We start from the raw sequence: 14,509 nt of genomic DNA, 5'->3' as shown, positions 1-14,509 counted from the left end.
CATCTGAATTTCTTCTTTAGAGAACTGTCTATTCAGCTCCTCTGCCCATTTTCTAATTGGATTATTTGCTTTTTGTTTGTTGAGGTGTGTGAGCTCAGCACATGTGTAGTTTTCTAAGAAAGGGCCACATTTTCACCAAGTGGCCGCACTGCTTGTGTTCCCTCTAGCAATATATGGTTGACCCACATTCTCGGCATCCTCACCAGCATTTGGTGTTGTCACTGTTGATTAATTTCAGCTGTCTGCTGGGTGTGTGGTGTTACCTCGTTGTGGTTTTGACTTTCACTTCCCTGGTGGCTGGTGATGTTGAGCATCTTGCCGTGTGCTCGTTGGTCACCTGTACGTACGTCCCCTCCACTCAAGTGTCTGTTCGCATCTTTGGTCGTTTCTAATTGGACTGTTTTTCCTGTTGAATTTTGAGAGTTCTTTATCTGGGTTCTTTGCCATGTGCATGGACTGCAGAATTTCTGCCCATATGTGATTCGTCTCTCACCCTCTAATACAGGGTCTTCTGCAAAGCAAATGTTTTTAATGGCAGCAGGATCCATTTGTCAGCTTTTCCTTTGAATGGCACTTTTGGTGTCACGTCTAAGAGCTCTTCGCTTAGCTTTAGATCCTAAAGATTTTCTTCTCTGATTTTTCTAAACGTCTCACAGTGTAACATGGAAGTCCATGATCCATTATGAGCTAGTCTTTTATAAGGTGTGAGGATCTGTCCTTTTTGTCTGTGGACACCCACCTGGCCTAGCCCCACTCATTGGAAAGGCTTTTTCTCCTCCATTGAACTGCTTTTGTGGCCTTTATTGTTGAAAGATATTTTCACTAGATATGGTTCTTGGGTGACAGAAAAATTTCATTTCTTTAGAGGCGTTCTTGCTTTGTCTCCTGGCCTGTGTAGCTTTGCCAACAGTCTGTCCTCTGTGCTGGCTCCCAACGTGTCTCTGTGTCAATCTTTGTCGGGCTTCACGACCCTGAAGTAGGACCCTCCATACATCTCTCCTTTGCCGACTGACACGGTGTCAAGCTTGGTTAGCAGAAAGAGCCAGGGAGCCAGCAGGGGGGTGGGGCTGCTGTTCTGGGTCCCAGAGTGTTCTCTGTCCAGGCTCCTGTGGTGCGTGGCTGCCACAGAGCCCCCGCCAGTGGGTGGGATGCTGAGCACAGGTGAAGCAGAGGACGGGGGCAGCCAGCAGGTGGCTGCCAGGAATCCTGTGGTCCGCGGCAGGAGGCTCTCTGCTCGCCAGCCCAGGCCCCCCGGGAGCCCGGTGAGCATCACAGCGTGCATGTCACAGGTGCACACCTTTAAACGAGGTCCAGGCCCCAGCCCCGCTGGGATCTGTGGTTCTCGCCGAGGCCCAGAGAGCCAGCGCCCCTCCAGGTCTGCTGCTCTGGGACCCTCTGCCCCGGTCCTGGAGAGGGCGGCTGCCCCTGACCTCACCTTTCCTCTGCTCTGGAGTCTTTTTACACCTTGGTGACAGTCCTCTGTTGCTCTTTAATAATTCTTTGTGTTAGACATTTTTCTCTTCAGACTGTCTGTGTGGTTTCTATCTCTTGACTGATACACATTCTTTTATTTCTGCTGAAAAAGAAAATGCGTTTTATTTTCCTGGCTGCTTTTTTTCCCCTTCATCATTGGTTTTCTGTAATTTGATTATGATATTCTTTGAGGGTGTGTGTATGTATCCCCCTTAGGGCTTGTTGGCCCTCTTAGATCAAGTTTGGAAATTTCCAGCTATTACTTCTTCAAACAGTTTTTCTTTCCCCCTCCCTCCCTGCCTTTGGCTGCGCCACGTTCTTCTGCTCGAGGCCGTTTGATGTGGACGCTCTGCTCCTCTTCTTGAGGCTTTTTTCTGTTTGTGCTTCATTTTAGATAGATTCTGTTTCTGTATCTTCGAGTCCCTCATCTTTGCTTCTGTGGTGTCTAAGCTGCTGCTGATGCAACGCTGGGTACTTCCCACATCAGATACTGAAATTTTCACCTATATCAGTTCAGTTTTGCTTTGAGAAAGTGTCTTCCCATTCTCTTCTAATCATACTCATTAAAAAATATCTTTGAACAAATGGAACATATTTGAAAAAGTTGTTTCCTTTTTGCTAATTCCATCATCTTTGTCACTTCTGGGTCTGTTTCTGTGGACTAATTTATCATCTGTGTAGCCACACGCCCAAGGTGCAGCCCTCCTTACGGGCGTCCTGGGCAGCAGCCATGTATTCAGCCAAGTCTCTGTGCTGGCTGGAGGGGGCGTGAGTGGTTCCTGGTCTGGAGGTGCCGCGGTCTGGCGTGGGGTTTCACCCACACGTGGAGGTTGATGCTCCGCCTGAGACTCCGGGACCCTCCCGTCTCCCGGTCCTTGCCTGAAGCTCGCTCAGTCTTCTCTCAGCTCAGGAGCTGGCCACGCCCACCTGTGCTGCAGTCGGGGTCACGGCTAGGCAAGTCCTTGAGGATGTGTGTCCCTTTTCGGGGATGCTGACCTGTGCTGCCAGCTTTCCCTTGTGGTGGGAGGGCTGCTCCAGGCTGAGCCGCCCTCTGTGTCGGAGGCAGAGGTCTTTGCTGAGCTGGCATTCACACAGCCTGGGAGCGGGGAGGAAGGGCATCTGAACTGACTGTGAGTAATCTTTGCCCGGTCACCCATCTGTTTCGGGGGGAAGCAGAGGCTGATCTTTCTAGCCTGTCATCTGTTATGAATTGCAGATTTTTTTTCCAGTTTTACTTTGGGCTTTTTGAATGTTGCTTTCTTTTCAGTATGGATTTTTTTGTAGTCAGATCTATCCATCTTTTTGTTTATGATCTCTGGGCATCAGAAAGGTCTTCTCCACTCTGTGTACCTTTAACTCGTCTGTTTGGGTGGGGCTGAGGACGCACAGGCACCCCTGCCTCGGTGTGGTGACGGGAGGTGGAAGCTAAGTGCACACAGGGAAAGCCCAAGATCCGTGTCAGCAGCTCCCAGTGGCCTTCCCTCCTGGACCCCGGCCTTTAGCCTGTGGACTGGAAACACAGTGGTGCTGCGGGATTGACTGTGGGATTTGCCAGTTTGTGAAGCAGAAAATCGCAGGCCCTACATCTGGTATTGTTTGCTGTTTCCAATTCCGTGACAAAGAATCGAAAGAACTGAAGTAATAAAGCTGTTTTCATGGCTCTTTGGTTTTTTTTGCTGGCTTGATGGCAGAGGGAAGGTGCCTGGAGGCAGAAGAGCCTGTGAGTGGCCCCTGTGCGTGAGGGTGGGCAGGAGCGTCATCCACGTGTCCTTGCGTGGCCAGCAAGAGTAGGGATGACGACGGGATGAGAGCCCGTGAGCCAGCGGCGCCAGGGGCCTGGCACCGAGTCAGTGTTTTTGAGGTTGTGGTGCACAGACCACCAGCTGGAGATGTCAGAGGGATGTGACACGTCTGTCGTGAACAGCCAGCTCAGAGCACCTGTTCTTTTACAAAATAGTCTAATGAAAGGAAATGAAGTGGTTTTAGGACCATTGCAAATGTGCTGCGTCATACTTTTTGGCACAAGCGGCTTTTTTAGAAAACAAAGCAGGCACTGTTCTTGATGTACGATCAAGTGGTTTTTTGCCTCAGTTCCCCAGCTTTCTGAACCCAACACCGGGAGCAGAGATCCCAGGGTCCCTGCGTGCTGGCCCTGTGCCCAGTTAGACTTGCCGGGCCTGGTCTGGCTCCAAGGCCCTGTGCGGCCACGGTCCCTGTGATTATGCAGGGAGCCCTGGCTGTGAAACTAGCTTTGAACCTTAACAAAATTAAGTATTCAAAAGATTCATAAAGCCACTACCACAGAGGAGAGGAAGCAAGAGACTGTTCGTCAGGCGCCGGCTGAAAGCTGTTCACTGTGTGTGGTAAACGGAGATAACCAGGTGTTAAGAGTAGGGACACATACCCGATAGGGAATGTTCCTAAGGAACCACCCCAGAAAAATCCCACACCCAGAAGTGCACAGGGGTTTTCTACCAAACTTCAAAGGCCAGGAGGTCCTAGTGCATGTAAGGAAAGGGTGCTTGCTGATTCCTTCTGTGAGGTGAGTACACAGGTGGATAATTGAGCCAGAACAAGGCAGCATAAAGGAAAAAACTGTACTCCAATATCACTCATGAGTATCAGTGCAAAATTACTGTTACAGCAGCTGGAATCCAGCGCCACATTGTGAAAACAATATACCATGACTGGATGGGACTTATTCTAAGGATGTAAGGTGGGTTCAGTATTACAAAATCTCTTAGCATAATAGCACATCTGAGGAGAAATTCATAGTTATCTACATAGATACCTATCTTTTACAGAATTCAATATCCATGATAAAAACACTCAAAGAAGTAGGAGTTGAGGGATATTTTTAAAAATCTGTGGTAAAGTACACATACAACCTGCCATTTGAGCCATTGTAAGTGTACAGTTCAGTGGGGTTTACATTCACATTGTTGTGCCACACCTGAGGGATCTAGTCTTACACGAACGCATGCTGCAGACCTAAAGCCGGGCTCACGTTCTGAGATGCTAGAGGGATTTCTGCTAAGATCCAAACCAAGGCAAGACTGGCCACTGCCGCCTCTGCTCTCTCACCCCACGCTGGAGGTTTCAGCGGCAGCAGCTGCTCAGGAGGACCAGGAGGTGTGTCAGTGGTGAACTCTTGTTAGACAACTTCTTGGTGGAGTGTTTGGAAAACCCAAGGAGCATCAGAGATCACATGCTGTACATGAAAGTAGCCGGATGCAAAGTTAACATTAAATAAGTCAGCAGCCTTCGTACATAAACAATAAAAGAAAGAAGAATTCCCTTTACGATAACAACAAAGAAGCTTGCTTGGGAATAAAATTAAGGGATGTGCAGACCTTTATAATGAAAATTTTAGAACAGTCTTGAATGACACAAAGGCAAACTTGAACAAGTGGCAACCCACCTCTGCTCTTGGGTGGGTGACTCAACTTTATAAATATGTCAGTTCTCCCTGACTACATAAATCTAAAGTAATCCCGATAAAAATACTAGCTACTTTATGGAGTTAGGCAAGTTGACACTAAAGTTCATATGGAAAATCAAACATACAAAAATAGCCAGGACAACAGAAACACTACAAGGGGGGCTAACCCTACTAGTGTCAACACACGGTGCTGAGCCCCTAGAACCGACACTATGGCAGAGGCCCGTAGCGTACAGGCCAGGGGAACTGAAGAGGCAGTCCAGGGTCCCCACCAGTACAGGCGGAAGCCTCGTGTATGACTAGGTGGAGTCTCAAAGCCCTGGGTAGAGAGAGGAATTAAAAAAAAAAAAAAAGGTGTGGAGACAACTAGGTTGCCATTTGGAAAGAAATAAAATTAGATCCACATTTCACTCTACATAAGAATGAAATCCAAATAGATTAGAAGGTAAAAAGTAAAACCACACAAGTACCAGAAGAATGTGCCTGTGGGTTCCTTGCTGACTTGTTAGGGAAAGTCTTCCTGACTATGACTCAAATCCAGAGGCAATAAAAGGATTGATAAATTTGACTACATACAAACAAAAATTGTTTGCATGACAGAAAGGCCATAAACAGTAAAAACTGACAAACTGGAAGAAAATATTAGCATCTCCCACAAAGAGCTGTCTCTTCATCAGTCGCTTTGTGATAGCCAGGACTTAAAATGCTCTTAAGGAAATGAGAGACAGAGAACCAAAATTCGGGTGGAAAAGCAGGGAAAAGATGTGAACAAATAATTCACACAAAAAAACAAAAGAGACTTTCAAGCATGAAAAAATGTTCAAACCAGAGAAACGCAAATTAAAATGTCAAATGCTATTTCTCACTTACCAGCTTGACAAAAACTTAAACTCCGCTGTTGAGCGTCAGGGGAAACGCCCTCTCATCTGTTGCTGGTGGGAATGTACATGGACAGCTTTTCTGGAGGGAAATTTGGCAATACCTAACAAACTGTTGCATCCCACCCTTCCTGCCTCTTGGGATCTACCCTGAAGATGTGTGTCTGTCATTAGGAAAACACACAGCCATGAAGTTATTTATGAGCATGGTTTGTCATTGCAAATGGTGGGAAGCAATGCGAGTGCCCACCTGTGGGAGAGTGGTGGGTAGACTGGTGGGCCCACACCACGGAGCGCTGTGCCGCTGTAACGGTGAGTGGAGAACTCTGTGACCCGATACGGAGTGCTTGCCAGGGCGCGCTGCTAAGCGTAAGGGTGGCACCCACAAGCACGTCTATAGGAGGTTTGTGTCACGTAACAAGATGGAGGCAGAAGATAACACACAGCGTCTGCTAACTTGTGCCAAAGAGAGGAAGGTTAAAGCAGAAAGTAGCGGGGAGCTGCTAGCAGGGGTGGGTGGGAATGGGGTGGGGTAGAAATGGAGTAGTGAGATGAGAGGGAGCAACATTATTCCAGGTTTACTTTCCTGTTGGAATCATACTAATGTACCCCCCAAAATAAAACCAGGATGTGGGGGAAAAGGACTGCCAGCCGTAACCAACTAACTTAACTCCTTTGCAGAGAGTAACTGAGCCCCTCTGGGGTAAGGGGAGGAAAGAATCAACTTCAGTTGCCTTGAAACACAGTATTTTGAGTGGGCACTAAGTCTAGGGACAAAAAGAACTGGACAAAGTACTGTACTTTAGATAGTAGGTTTGTTTCACACAGGAGTGTGGGCTAGCAATACTGAAATCAATGTGCACATGAGGATTGAATAAACAAACAGTGGTAAGGACACCGGGTTTCTCTCTACAAGGAGTCAGTGGTACAGGATCTGAAGCTGAGGGATCAGTGTGGGTTTAGTGTGCTTGCAGGCAGATAGATACAGAAATAAATACAGAAATAATACAGACGCGTGCATATGCTTGGTTAGTCTATTTACTACATCTTTGTGCTAGTTCTTGTTGCTCAAAGACAACATCCCAGTCACAATGAGCTCACCTCGCACCCAAATTGTGGTGTTTACACAGCATTCTCCAATACAAGGAACCAGGGATCCTTGGAGAACTGGTTGGTTCCAGGACAGCGGCAGAGAAAACAAGCTGAGCCTGGAGCATCTTGTGGGAACAGGGAATAAGTGCTTGGACAAGATGGGGGGCCTGCTGAAAGCTACGGGAGCCACTGCAGGGGCACCCCACATTGCCGTCCCACCCACATGGGGACCCCAGGAAATGATGCCAGACAAACCTGTAGGAGACACGTGTCACCACCACCAAGCAAGGGCAGGCTCAGTGTGGAGGAGACAGGGCACCTGGTGTCTTGGGGCAGTGGGGGTGTCTAGCACAGGTCCTGGGGCAAAGAGAGGATGTCAGTGGGAGCACTTTCAGTGCGGGAGATAGTGGCCCCTTTGTGTGTTTGCGGGAATGAACGGGCAGTGGAGGGGTGCGGCTGACAGGCTAGGAGAGGGCAGAGCAGGAGGGGACCCACGGCTGCTTGTCTGCCCTCGTGTGGGCATTCTGGGGGGATGGGTTTGTGCACAGGTGCTGTTGTGCACAGGGCACTGACGGACCATCATCCAGCACCAGAGAGGGGTGCTTGGGTGCTCGCCCCGGCTCCCACGGGCTCTCTGTGCTCAGTGCCACGCACCACGCTGAACTGGGCTGCAGGATCTCATGCCTTCCAGGTGGACCAGTTTAGGGAGTACACCCTCTGCGGGGGCCGGCTGCACACTTTGAATGCCTTCCTCAGAATTTCCTAAGTCCCACTGGTGCCTGGGAATGGCTGCCCCATCTTTCCCTTCCAGGGCACTCTCTGATCCTCTGTACCTCTCTCTCGTAGTGTCTCTTTCATAACGTGTGTGCACCTAGCTTCTGCTCGCCCTTCCATGCTTTAACTGCTGTTCCATTCCTCAAGGAAAGCACCCAGAGGACGTGGGGTGACGGCAGGCGTCCTTTGTCCTGAGTGCCCATGGCTGTCCCCAAGATGGTCACCCCTCCCCTTGCAGGGTCCGCGCTGCTTGTCAGGGGCCGGGGAGGGGCTGCATGGATCTCTACTAAGGGCTTTGAGACCCTTGATACACACCAAGGACCTCTGCGGTTTCTCGCCTCTGATCAAGGTGGTGTGGTCTGCTCCCACTGTGGGAATGGGCCCCTCCCAGGCCCCTCCCGCCCCTCCCTCCCTGCCCCTGGCCGGGCTGCACAGAGCTCTGGGAAGGCAGGGGTCGCAGTGAGGAGCCCAAGAGGGGACAGGGCTAGAAGACGACTCCAGGACATTCTCAGCAGTAAGTCTGCAGGACCAACAAATGGGTTGTTGCTCACATTAACATTTCCAGGCCCCATCAACCAGGGGTCGGTTGCCTGGAAGCCAGCATTCACAGCATCCTGATGGGTGCATAGCACCTGAGTGGTGATGGGGCAACATGTAGTAAGGGGCCTTGTGGACCCAGAGGTGCAAAGATCTAGATTGTTCCCATGCAAATGGGAACCACCACACCGTGAGCCATCACAGCACTGCCAGCTGTCTTGAGGTGGGAGGAGGGAAATCAGCAGGGTCAGCACATTTGACAGCGAGGAGGAGAGAGGACGAGAGGTCTTCACCTCCAGGAACCACTATGCCCATGAATTTTGTAATATATTTTCAAACCAAATTGTATTTATATGACAAGGGGACACTACATAAAAAAATTTGCCTGCCCTCCGTCCTGGGGCCCCTGGCGGCAACCCTTAGGTTTCTATTACTGTGGGGTAGTTCGTGTCTTCTGGAACTTCGTGTGGGCTGAATCAGGCGTTGGCTGTCTCCTGTGTCTGGCTTCTTTGGCTCTGCACGTGACACCGCGTTCGAGGTGCATCCACACTTAGCCGTGCACAGCTCCTGGGGCATGTTCATTGCTGTGTGTGACTATGCCAGTATTTTTCATGGACATTTGGTTCGTCTTCAGTTTTTGGCTATTATGAAAAACTGCTGTGGGCATTTCTGTACAGGACTTTTTGTGGATACACGCTTTCGTGTGTTTTGGGTAAGTGCCGAGGGGTAGGATTGCTGGGCCATCAGTGTATCTGCAATTTTATTAGAAACTGCCTGTTTCCCAGCGGGGTGCCACTACAATGCATGACGGTCCCATTCACTGCACATCCTTGCTAACAGGGTGTTCTCTCTGCACTCTTTAAATGGCTATTTTGAAGTGAGACTTGATTAGAAATGCATATTCATTGTGGGAAAATGAGAAAATATAGAGGTGTGGGAAGGTGTCTCAGTCTGTTTCGACAGCAGACTGGGGGCTTATAAACACCATTCATTTCTCTCAGTTCTGGAGACAGCCAACGCCTGATTCAGCCCACACGAAGATCCAGGTGCCAGCAGATTCCAGGCTCCCTTCGCTGGGGCACAGATGGTGCCTCCTGCTGTGGGTCCTCATGTGGGGCGGGAGGAGGGGGTCTCTGAGGTCTGGTTCATAAGGTCCCAGTGTGAGACTCCCCACTCACAACATAACCTCGTCCCCTCCCAAAGGCCCTGTCTCCTAACACCGTCACCTCAGGGTTAGGCCTCAGCATGGGACTTTGGGGGAGCCACCTTCATTCCAGAACAAAGGCTAGATGACTTAGTGTGACCATGAGCAAGTCCACAGCTCGCCTCTGCCCCGTCTCATCTGTATGTGAGGACATTAGCAGGCCACTTCCTAGCACTGTGAAAATGACACAGAATCGACACGTATTCATCTGTGTCTTGCTTAGAGCTGTGCTTGGCACATACTAAGCCCTTAATAAATGCTTGCTTATTAGTTACAGAATAAATACATACACTGTGGTTCTTGCTCTATGTAGGATTATTACATAGACCACTATATTACATCACTGAGGAAATAATACCGGGCTCTGAGGATATGGGCTGATCAGGAAAACAAACTTTATGGTCACTACATTTCTTCTAAGCCAGCTCTTAATCTCCTATGAGAGAATGGAAGGACGATGATAGCAAATGGTCAGAGGTGCCCTGGACACCAGTGGCTGACCCCTTTTGGACACCATCCTCCATCCACCCCCTGCCTTGTCCTCTGACCTTTTGCTGAGCATGCAGGCTGGGGAGCAGGGTGGGCGGGGGTGCCCAGGTGACCCCTGGTAACCTTCACAGCGGTAAGGGAGGGCAGTGATCCAGAGCTCAGAGTGCCATTTACTTTAGCTCAGCAGCTGCCTGAAATGGGGGAGTGTGTTCCTCGAAGCCCGGCTGGCACCTGCTGCCTGTGTGACTTGCAGCCCGAGCCTTTGGTACTTCCTGCACAGGCATGGGCTGACTGCAGGCCCCCTCCAGCTGCAGAGCCAGCTGGCACCTTCAGACGCCCCAGGCCCTGCTGAGGCTGTGGGCACCGGGCTTGCTCTCGACGCCTCAGCAGGTGTCTGTCGGGAAGTGCTGAGCTCAGGCGCTGTTGCCCAGCAGAGCTCCTGGCTTCTCATTCAGAACAGCCTGTGTCGGTCAGATCCTGCTCATCTGCTCTTCCTGTTTTGATTCTTTAACCTGAAATGTAAGTTTCCCAGTCTGTTGGGGAGACCTATCCGTGTGCACAGGTTGCAAGCGTGCAGCACATGCCGTTTGTGTGGGTGCCCCACAGTGCCCTGACTGCTGCCGTGGTGTGCTCCCAAACCGGCAGTGGAACCCCAGCGGTGCATAGAAGCCCCTCTCCCAGGAGGCTTCTGGTGCTTGCTCTCCCCTCTCCTGGGAACCATAACCCTGATTTCTGACACCATATATTGTTTTTGCCTGCTTTTGAACCCAATCTACATGGAATCACGTAGAATATTCTTTTTTGGGTCTGGCTTTTCCTCTTGCATCATGGCGAGGCTCAGCCACAGTCTTGCAAACAGGCCTTGCCTCGCAGTCTACGTGGTTTCCAGTTTTGGGTCACCGCCTGCGTCCTGCTGCGACTCTTCTTGTGCGGCACGCTCGAAGGTGCTATGCATGTCTCTCTGAGTGTAAGTGTTCTGGCTTAATGTGAGGGAATGAGTGAATGAATGAATGAGAGATCTGGAGTTAGAGTTTCAGGTTTTGGAACTCCTGTTTAGCTCATCAGGCTTGCTTCATGCCAGGCAGATTGGCTTGTCCCTCTGCCAGGTGCGGGGCACCCCTGTTCTTCCACAGCCTGGTTCTCACCACGGGAACCTCCCAGTTGTGAGCGTAACTCTTTGGATTTAGAAATGGCTTTCCCTCTAAGGTTGTCAGATTTGGGAGAGGACTTTGAAGGCTGTTTCCATGGAGATGGAAAGAAAAGTGCTATTTCCTGAGCGTTGCTGGCCTGCTGGTTGTGGCAGGTGTTTTCAGGCCATCTTGCTGACTTCCCACAAGAGCCCTTGTCACCACACCACCTGGGCAGGGCCCTGAGGCTCAGTGGCCTGCCCATGGTGACAGCAGGTACAGAGATGGGGCTTGGACTGCTGTGCCCGCCTCCAAAGTTCTGCCTTTCCTGTGTGCCAGATTGCTGCCGCCTTGAGATAAGATCCTGTTTTCTTTGTCTGATGTCTGACCACTGTGCAGTCGCCCTCATGTGAGAGATGCTCAGGATTATGTGGGAGGCTTCTGGGGGGACGGTACGGGAGGAAGTGCTGGGACTGTGTCTCCCCGCTGGGACACCACGGGCACTGGCCGGCTCTCCCTGGAATCACCATGCGGGAGCTCTGGAGCCTACCGGAGGCTTGCAACTTCCCAGGGAGGCCAGGAGGGTGAGCTGTGGTTAATTCTGGTCACTTCCTGCTTTTTGCACAGCAGCACTTATCCGACCCCCACCCCAGCCACCTGGCGGGCTGCTGGGCGCCTGTTCCTGGGGCAGCTTGAGCCAGGGTGGGCACAATGAACTGTGTCCTCCAAATACTGGGAACCTGTTCTCTGAATGCTGACCAGTTTTATCAGGTGTGGAGGGGAGACGGCAGCCTTTGTTGCCCCCCCACCTTTGCTGCAGCCCCTCCTCCAGTTGCAGTGGCTCCAGGGGATTTAAAGGGCCTGAACCCTTGCTTCTCCCCTCTATCTTTTCTGATTTTTTTCCCATTTCAGGAGCCAGACATTCAAGACTAGGACATTCAGAAACAGCTACATATATGGGGAAAAGTAGTAAGTGACCTTGTATGTTCAAGGAAAGGCTAGAAAAGACATAAGATATTAAGTTTGTGCCTTAGGCTGATCCTCAGCGCATAGACAGCCCACGGTGATCAAAAGCTCAAGACCAGTAAAGAAATCAACAAACCCAGCAAAGCCCGGGAAAGGTGGGAGAATCTGATTTTCAGTTATGACATTGTTAGATTCAAACGTCCGGTATTCATCCAAAAGACCATGAGGCATACAAAGAAACAGAAACTGTGGCCCAAAGGAAAAAATGAATCAACAGAAACCATTCCTGAAAAGAGATCTGATGGCAGATCTATTAGACAAAGACTTTAAAACAACCATATTAAAGATGCTCAAAGAAATACAGGGAGATGTGGAGAAAATACAAAAAAGTGATGTGTGAACAACATGGAAATATCAATAAAGAGACAGAGATACAAACCCAAAAGAAATTCTGGAGCTTAAAATTGCAACTGAAACGGCAAATTCACTAGATGGATACAAAAGCAGGTATGAGTCAGAAGAAGAAAGAATCGGCATGCTCACAATGTATAAGAAGTGACTATGACATCAATGATAGTGACAGCTGAAGATGAGCAGAGTTGTGGTATGTTCTTGAAGTTAAGCTGGTATAAATTCAAATTAGAGTGTTATGACTTTAAGCTGTTAAATGTAATCCCCATGGCAACCCCAAAGAAAATAGCTTAGAATATACACAAAAGAAAATGAGAAGGGCATTTAAACATTTCATGACAAAAAATCAGCCAAACACAAAAATACAATTATAAGCATTTACACACTTAATGACACACCATTAAAATATGTGAAGCAAAAACTGACAGAACTGAAAGGGAGAAAGAGATACCTCTACAATACCTGGAGACTTTAGTACCCGCCTTTGCATCATGGATAGAACAACCAGACAGTGGATAAGTAAGGAAAGATGTCAACAACACAACAATCCAACAAACTAGAGCCAATTGACGGATACAGTGCTTCCACCCGAGATACACAGCACACACCTTCTCAAGTGCACACAGGACCTTTTTCCCTGATAGACCATATCTTAGGCCACAGATTAAATCTTGATAGATATAAAAATGTAGATATCCTCCAAGGAGTCTTCTCTGACTACAATGGGATAAAATTAGAACTTAACAACACAAGGAAAACTGGAAAATTCATAAAACTGTAAATATTCAACAATACACTCTTAAAGAATCAATGGCTCAAGGAGGAATACAAGGAAAATTAGAAAATAACTAGAGATGAATGAAAACAAAAACAGGATGAAGTGAAAGCAGTGCTAGGGGGGAATTTATAGCTATAAATGCTTACATTGAAAAACAAGAAAGATCTCAAATCAACAATCTAACTCTCCAACTTAGGAACTAGAAAAAGGAGAATGAGCTAAACACAAAGCTACACGAGGAAGAAAATAATAAAGATGAGAGCAGATGTAAATGAAATAGAGACTAGGAAAAAAACAGTGGAGAAAATTAACACCACAAGTTGATTCTTAAAAAAAGATCAGCAAAATTGGTAAACATTTAGCTGGGTGGACCAAGAAGAAGAGAGAAGACTCAAATTACTAAAATCAGAAATGAAAGTGGGGACTTTACTACTGACTCTGTAGAAGTAAACAGGATTTATAAGATACTACTGTGGACAATTATACACCAACAAATTGGATAGCTTAGATGAAATGGTCAAATTCCAGAAACACAAAACCTACTAAGACTAAATCATAGAGATGTAGAAAATCTGAATAGACCTATAACTAGTAAGGAGACTGAATAAGTAACTAAAAGTCTCCCAACAAAGAAAAGCCCTGGATCTGACGGCTTTCCTGGTCAAGTTTACCAAACATTTAAAAAGTACTAATATCGTTCATAAAGAAGAACTAATGTTAATCCTTCTCAAGCTTTTCCAAACAATTGAAGAGGAAGGAACACTTCCTAACTAATAATGTGAGGTCAGCATTACCCTCATACAAAAGCCAGACAGAGACAGTACAAGAAAACTACAGACCAATATCCCTTATGGAAACAGATGTAAAAATTCTCAACTGAATACTAGCACACTGAATTCAGCAGCATATACTAAACTAAAAGGACTATACAATGTGACCAAGTAGGATTTATTTCTGGAATGGGAGATGGTTCAAAGTATGAAAATTGATCACTGTAATCTATCATATTAACAGAATGAAGGAAAAAACTCTGTATGATTAGCTCAATTAATGAAGAAAAAGCATTTGACAAAATTCAACATACTTTCATGTTCAAACACTCAATGAGCTTGTTATAGAAGGAAACTATTTCAACCTAATAAAAAATACATATGAAAACCCCACTGTGACTCATTCTATGAAGCCGGCATCACTCTAATACCAAAACCAGGCAAAGACACCACAAAAAAAGAAAACTTCAGACCAATATCCCTGATGAACATAGATGAAAAAATACTCAACAAAATATTAGCAAACCATCCGTGGATGTTTTGTTGCCCTTGTCTAGCTTGGATTAAC

The sequence above is a fragment of the Manis pentadactyla genome, chromosome 1 (assembly GCF_030020395.1).
Source record: "Manis pentadactyla isolate mManPen7 chromosome 1, mManPen7.hap1, whole genome shotgun sequence".
Classification (NCBI taxonomy): domain Eukaryota; kingdom Metazoa; phylum Chordata; class Mammalia; order Pholidota; family Manidae; genus Manis; species Manis pentadactyla.
Note: the sequence above shows the minus strand (reverse complement) of the source record.